The sequence below is a fragment of the Triticum aestivum genome, chromosome 7B (assembly GCF_018294505.1).
Source record: "Triticum aestivum cultivar Chinese Spring chromosome 7B, IWGSC CS RefSeq v2.1, whole genome shotgun sequence".
NCBI classification, from domain to species: Eukaryota; Viridiplantae; Streptophyta; class Magnoliopsida; order Poales; family Poaceae; genus Triticum; species Triticum aestivum.
Genome location: NC_057813.1, coordinates 699,952,451 through 699,960,681, shown reverse-complemented (window position 1 = coordinate 699,960,681; position 8,231 = coordinate 699,952,451).

Here is an 8,231-nt window from a genome sequence, read left to right as displayed (position 1 = left end):
GGAGTCCCGGATGAGATCCCGGACGTCACGAGGAGTTCCGGAATGGTCCGGAGGTAAAGATTTATATAAGGAAAGTGGTTAAACGGACACCGGAAAGTTTCGGTGGCATACCGGTATTGTACCGGGGCCACCGGAAGGGTTCCGGGGGTCCACCAGGTGGGGCCACCCCTCCCGAGGGGGGCCACATGGGCTGTGTGGGAGAGGGAGCCAGCCCCTAGTGGCCTGGGCGCGCCTCCCCACCTAGGCCCATGCGGCTAGGGCAAGGGGAGGGGAAACCCTAAAGGGGGCGCCCCCTAGCTTGGGGGGCAAGCCATCCCTTTTCCCTCTCCCTTTGGCCGCCGCCCCCCTCTAGGGTTATCCCTAGAGGGACGGCCCCCTTGCCCCTCTCCTCCTATATATAGAGGGGTGAGGGGAGGGAAGCAACAACACAACTCAAGGCGCAGCCCCTCCCCTCCCCAACACCTCTCCTCCTCCGTACGTGCTTGGCGAAGCCCTGTCGGAGTACTGCTGCACCAACAACACCACGCCGTCGTGCTGCCATTGGAGCTGTCTTCCTCAACCTCTCCTTCCTCCTTGCTGGATCAAGACAGAGGAGACGTCGCCCGTACTGTACGTGTGTTGAACGCGGAGGTGCTGTCCGTTCAGCACTTGGTCATCGGTGATCCGAATCACGTCGAGTACGACTCCATCATCACCATCCCCTTGAACGCTTCCGCACTCGATCTACAAGTGGTATGTAGATGCAAACTCACTCCCTTGACTCGTTGCTTAGATGAACTCATAGATGGATCTTGGTGAAACCGTAGGAAATTTTTTTAATTTTCTGCAACGTTCCCCAACAGTGGCATCATGAGCTAGGTCTATGCGTAGTTCTCTTTGCACGAGTAGAACACAATTTTGTTGTGGGCGTAGATTTTTTCAACTTGCTTGCCGCTACTAGTCTTATCTTGCTTCAGCGGTATTGTGGGATGAAGCGGCCCGGACCAACCTTACACGTACGCTTACGTGAGACCGGTTCCACCGACTAACATGCACTAGTTGCATAAGGTGGCTGGCGGGTGTCTGTCTCTCCCACTTTACTTGAAGTGGATTCGATGAAAAGGGTCCTTATGAAGGGTAAATAGAAGTTGGCAAGATCACGTTGTGGTTATTCGTAGGTAAGAAAACGTTCTTGCTAGAACCCAATTGCAGCCACGTAAAAGATGCAACAAACATTAGAGGACGTCTAACTTGTTTTTGCAGCAATTGTCATGTGATGTGATATGGCCAGAAGTTGTGATGAATGATGAATGATATATTGTGATGTATGAGATCATGTTCTTGTAATAGGAATCACGACTTGCATGTCGATGAGTATGACAACCGGCAGGAGCCATGGGAGTTGTCTTTATTTTGTATGACCTGCGTGTCATTGAAGAACGCCATGTAAACTACTTTACTTTATTACTAAACGCGTTAGTCATAGAAGTAGAAGTAGTCGTTGGCGTGACAACTTCATGAAGACACGATGATGGGGATCATGATGATGGAGATCATGGTGTCATGCCGGTGACAAGATGATCATGGAGCCCCGAAGATGAAGATCAAAGGAGCTATATGATATTGGCCATATCATGTCACTACTTTATATAATTACATGTGATGTTTATTATGTTTATGCATCTTGTTTACTTAGAATGACGGTAGTAAATAAGATGATCCCTTATAACAATTTCAAGAAAGTGTTCCCCTTAACTGTGCACCGTTGCTAAAGTTCGTCGTTTCGAAGCACCACGTGATGATCGGGTGTGATAGATCCTTACGTTCACATACAACGGGTGTAAGACAGTTTTACACATGCAAAAACACTTAGGGTTAACTTGACGAGCCTAGCATGTACAGACATGGCCTCGGAACACGGAGACCGAAAGGTCGAACACGAGTCGTATGGAAGATACGATCAACATGAGAATGTTTACCGACGATGACTAGTCCGTCTCACGTGATGATCGGACACGGCCTAGTCGACTCGGATCGTGTAACACTTAGATGACTAGAGGGATGTCTAATCTGAGTGGGAGTTCATTAAAATAATTTGATTGGATGAACTTAATTATCACGAACTTAGTCTAAAACCTTTTGCATAATATGTCTTGTAGATCAAATGGCCAACGCTCATGTCAACATGAACTTCAACGCGTTCCTAGAGAAAACCAAGCTGAAAGATGATGGCAGCAACTATACGGACTGGGTCCGGAACTTGAGGATCATCCTCATAGCTGCCAGGAAACAATATGTCCTAGAAGGACCGCTAGGTGACGCTCCCGTCCCAGAGAACCAAGACATTATGAATGCTTGGCAGTCTCGTGCTGATGATTACTCCCTCGTTCAGTACGGCATGCTTTACAGCTTAGAACCGGGGCTCCAAAATGTTTTGAGCATCACGGAGCATATGAGATGTTCGAAGAGCTGAAACTAGTTTTCCAAGCTCACGCCCGGGTCGAGAGATATGACATCTTTGACAAGTTCTATAGTTGTAAGATGGAGGAAAATAGTTCTATCAGTGAGCACATACTCAAGATGTCTGGGTTGCACAACCGTATGACCCAGCTGAATATTAACCTCCCTGATGAGGCAGTCATTGACAGAATCCTTCAGTCGCTTCCACCAAGCTACAAGAGCTTTGTGATGAACTACAATATGCAGGGGATGGTAAAGACCATTCCTGAAGTATTTTCTATGCTGAAGTCAGCAGAGGTTGAAATCAAGAAAGAACATCAAGTGTTGATGGGCAATAAGACCACTAAGTTCAAGAAGGGAAAGGGTAAGAAGAACTTCAAGAAGGACGGCAAGGAGGTTGCCGCGCCCGGTAAGCCAGTTGCCGGGAAGAAGTCAAAGAATGGACCCAAGCCTGAGACTGAGTGCTTTTATTGCAAAGGCAAGGGTCACTGGAAGCGGAACTGCCCCAAATACTTAGCGGATAAGAAGGCCGGCAACACTAAAGGTATATTTGATATACATGTAATTGATGTGTACCTTACCAGTACTCGTAGTAACTCCTGGGTATTTGATACCGGTGCCGTTGCTCATATTTGTAACTCACAGCAGGAGCTGCGGAATAAGCGGAGACTGGCGAAGGACGAGGTGACGATGCGCGTTGCGAATGGTTCCAGAGTCGATGTGATCGCCATCGGCACGCTACCTCTACATTTACCCACGGGATTAGTTTTGAACCTTAATAATTGTTATTTAGTGCCAAGTTTGAGCATGAACATTGTATCTGGATCTCGTTTAATACGAGATGGCTACTCATTTAAGTCTGAGAATAATGGTTGTTCGATTTATATGAGAGATATGTTTTATGGTCATGCTCCGATGGTCAATGGTTTATTCTTAATGAATCTCGAGAGTAATACTACACATATTCATAGCGTGAATACCAAAAGATGTAAAGTTGATAACGATAGTCCCACATACTTGTGGCACTGCCGCCTTGGTCACATTTGTGTCAAGCGCATGAAGAAGCTCCATGCTGATGGACTTTTAGAGTCTCTCGATTATGAATCATTTGACACATGCGAACCATGCCTCATGGGCAAGATGACCAAGACTCCGTTCTCCGGAACAATGGAGCGAGCAACCAACTTGTTGGAAATCATACATACCGATGTGTGCGGTCCAATGAGTGTTGAGGCTCGCGGAGGATATCGTTATGTTCTCACTCTCACTGATGACTTGAGTAGATATGGGTTTGTCTACTTAATGAAACACAAGTATGAGACCTTTGAAAAGTTCAAGGAATTTCAGAATGAGGTAGAGAATCAACGTGACCGAAAGATAAAATTCCTACGATCAGATCGTGGAGGAGAATACTTAAGTCACGAATTTGGTACACACTTAAGGAAATGTGGAATCGTTTCACAACTCACGCCGCCTAGAACACCTCAGCGTAACGGTGTGTCCGAACGTCGTAATCGCACTCTATTAGATATGGTGCGGTCTATCATGTCTCTTACCGATTTACCACTATCATTTTGGGGATACGCTCTAGAGACAGCTACGTTCACTTTAAATAGGGCACCGTCTAAATCCGTTGAGACGACACCGTATGAATTATGGTTTGGGAAGAAACCTAAGTTGTCGTTTCTAAAAGTTTGGGGGTGCGATGCTTATGTCAAGAAACTTCAACCTGAAAAGCTCGAACCCAAGTCGGAAAAATGCGTCTTCATAGGATACCCTAAGGAAACCATTGGGTATACCTTCTACTTAAGATCCGAGGGCAAGTTCTTTGTTGCCAAAAACGGATACTTTCTGGAAAAAGAGTTTCTCTCGAAAGAAGTAAGTGGGAGGAAAGTAGAACTCGATGAAGTACTACCTCTTGAACGGGAAAGTAGTGCAGCCCAGGAAAATGTTCCTGTGACGCCTACACCAACTGAAGAGGAAAATAATGATGATCAAGGTACTTCGGATCAAGTTGCTACTGAACTTCGTAGGTCCACAAGGACACGTTCCGCACCAGAGTGGTACGGCAACCCTGTCCTGGAAATCATGTTGTTAGACAACGGTGAACCTTCGAACTATGAAGAAGCTATGACGGGTCCAGATTCCAACAAATGGCTAGAAGCCATGAAATCCAAGATAGAATCCATGTATGAAAACAAAGTATGGACTTTGACTGACTTGCCCGATGATCGGCGAGCGATAGAAAACAAATGGATCTTTAAGAAGAAGACGGACGCGGATGGTAATGTTACCATCTATAAAGCTCGACTTGTCGCTAAGGGTTATCGACAAGTTCAAGGGATTGACTACGATGAGACTTTCTCTCCCGTAGCGAAGCTTAAGTCCGTCCGAATCATGTTAGCAATTGCCGCATACTATGATTATGAGATATGGCAGATGGACGTCAAAACGGCATTCCTTAACGGTTATCTTAAGGAAGAGCTGTATATGATGCAGCCAGAAGGTTTCGTCGACCCTAAGAACGCTAACAAAGTATGCAAGCTCCAGCGATCCATTTATGGGCTGGTGCAAGCATCTCGGAGTTGGAACATTCGCTTTGATGAGATGATCAAAGCGTTTGGGTTTATGCAGACTTATGGAGAAGCCTGCGTTTACAAGAAAGTGAGTGGGAGCTCTGTAGCATTTCTCATATTATATGTAGATGACATACTTTTGATGGGAAATGATATAGAATTCTTGGACAGTATTAAGGCCTACTTGAATAAATGTTTTTCAATGAAGGACCTTGGAGAAGCTGCTTATATATTAGGCATCAAGATCTATAGAAATAGATCGAGACGCCTCATAGGTCTTTCACAAAGCACATACCTTGACAAAATTTTGAAGAAGTTCAAAATGGATCAGTCCAAGAAGGGGTTCTTGCCTGTATTGCAAGGTGTGAGATTGAGCTCAGCTCAATGCCCGACCACGGCAAAAGATAAAGAAGAGATGAGTGTCATCCCCTATGCTTCAGCCATAGGATCTATTATGTATGCCATGCTGTGTACCAGACCTGATGTAAACCTTGCCGTAAGTTTGGTAGGAAGGTACCAAAGTAATCCCGGCAAGGAACACTGGACAGCGGTCAAGAATATCCTGAAGTACCTGAAAAGGACAAAGGACATGTTTCTCGTTTATGGAGGTGACGAAGAGCTCGTCGTAAAGGGTTACGTCGACGCTAGCTTCGACACAGATCTGGATGACTCTAAGTCACAAACCGGATACGTGTATATGTTGAATGGTGGAGCAGTAAGCTGGTGCAGCTGCAAGCAGAGCGTGGTGGCGGGATCTACATGTGAAGCGGAGTACATGGCAGCCTCGGAGGCAGCGCATGAAGCTATTTGGGTGAAGGAGTTCATCACCGACCTAGGAGTCATACCCAATGCGTCGGGGCCGATCAAACTCTTCTGTGACAACACTGGGGCTATTGCACTTGCCAAGGAGCCCAGGTTTCACAAGAAGACAAGGCACATCAAGCGTCGTTTCAACTCCATCCGTGAAAATGTTCAAGATGGAGACATAGAAATTTGTAAAGTGCACACGGATCTGAATGTCGCAGATCCGTTGACTAAACCTCTCTCGCGAGCAAAACATGATCAACACCAGAACTCTATGGGTGTTCGATTCATCACAATGTAACTAGATTATTGACTCTAGTGCAAGTGGGAGACTATTGGAAATATGCCCTAGAGGCAATAATAAAAGCATTATTATTATATTTCTTAGTTCATGATAATAGTCTTTTATTCATGCTATAACTGTATTATCCGAAAATCGTAATACACGTGTGAATACATAGACCACAATATGTCCCTAGTGAGCCTCTAGTTGACTAGCTCGTTGTGATCAACAGATAGTCATGGTTTCCTGGCTATGGACATTGGATGTCGTTGATAACGGGATCACATCATTAGGAGAATGATGTGATGGACAAGACCCAATCCTAAGCATAGCAGAAAGGTCGGTTAGTTCGTTTGCTAGAGCTTTTCCAATGTCAAGTATCTCTTCCTTAGACCATGAGATCGTGTAACTCCCGGATACCGTAGGAGTGCTTTGGGTGTACCAAACGTCACAACGTAACTGGGTGACTATAAAGGTGCATTACAGGTATCTCCGAAAGTGTCTGTTGGGTTGACACGGATCGAGACTGGGATTTGTCACTCCGTATGACGGAGAGGTATCTCTGGGCCCACTCGGTAATGCATCATCATAGTGAGCTCAAGGTGACCAAGTGTTTGGTCACGGGATCATGCATTACGGTACGAGTAAAGTGACTTGCCGGTAACGAGACTGAACGAGGTATTGGGATACTGACGATCGAGTCTCGGGCATGTAACGTACCGATTGACAAAGGGAATTGCATACTGGGTTTGATCGAATCCTCGACATCGTGGTTCATCCGATGACAACATCGAGGAGCATGTGGGAGCCAACATGGGTATCCAGATCCCGCTGTTGGTTATTGACCTGAGGTCGTCTCGGTCATGTCTGCATGTCTCCCGAACCCGTATGGTCTACACACTTAAGGTTCGGTGACGCTAGGGTTATCAGGAAGACAAGTATGTGATTACCGAATGTTGTTCGGAGTCTCGGATGAGATCCCGGACGTCACGAGGAGTTCCGGAATGGTCCGGAGGTAAAGATTTATATAAGGAAAGTGGTTAAACGGACACCGGAAAGTTTTGGTGGCATACCGGTATTGTACCGGGGCCACCAGAAGGGTTCCGGGGGTCCACCGGGTGGGGCCACCCCTCCTGGGGGGGCCACATGGGCTGTGTGGGAGAGGGAGCTAGCCCCTAGTGGGCTGGGCGTGCCTCCCCACCTAGGCCCATACGGCTAGGGCAAGGGGAGGGGAAACCATAAAGGGGGTGCCCCCCTAGCTTGGGGGGCAAGCCATCCCTTTTCCCTCTCCCTTTGGCCGCCGCCCCCCTCTAGGGTTTCCCCTAGAGGGCCGGCCCCCTTGCCCCTCTCCTCCTATATATAGAGGGGTGAGGGGAGGGCAGCAACAACACAACTCAAGGCGCAGCCCCTCCCCTCCACAACACCTCTCCTCCTCCGTACGTGCTTGGCGAAGCCCTGTCGGAGTACTGCTGCACCAACAACACCACGCCGTCGTGCTGCCGTTGGAGCTGTCTTCCTCAACCTCTCCTTCCTCCTTGCTGGATCAAGACGGAGGAGACGTCGCCTGTACCGTACGTGTGTTGAACGTGGAGGTGCTGTCCGTTCAGCACTTGGTCATCGGTGATCCGAATCACGTCGAGTACGACTCCATCATCACCATCCCCTTGAACGCTTCCGCACTCGATCTACAAGTGGTATGTAGATGCAAACTCACTCCCTTGACTCGTTGCTTAGATGAACTCATAGATGGATCTTGGTGAAACCGTAGGAAATTTTTTTAATTTTTTGCAACGTTCCCCAACATGACATTCTTTGGGCCGTCCATGACGAAAAAAACCGTGGTAGAAGTGAGGGCGAGGAAAATTTCGGGGAGTTCCCGGTTACGGTGGGAGGCCGGGGGCCGAGGCGATGCGCACTTATCTCGTACACGTACGCGTGTGTGTGCGAGGCGTTTGCTCTAAATGAACCCGAGCGAGGCGTTGGGCTCTAACTGAACCCGAGCGATTGCACTGCAGGCTATGCATTACTGAACCCGAGCGACCGATCGATGGCTATTAACTGAACCCGATCGAGCGATTCCTTCGCTACTGCTGCTAACTGAAGCCGATCGATGCTGCCTCTCTGGATGA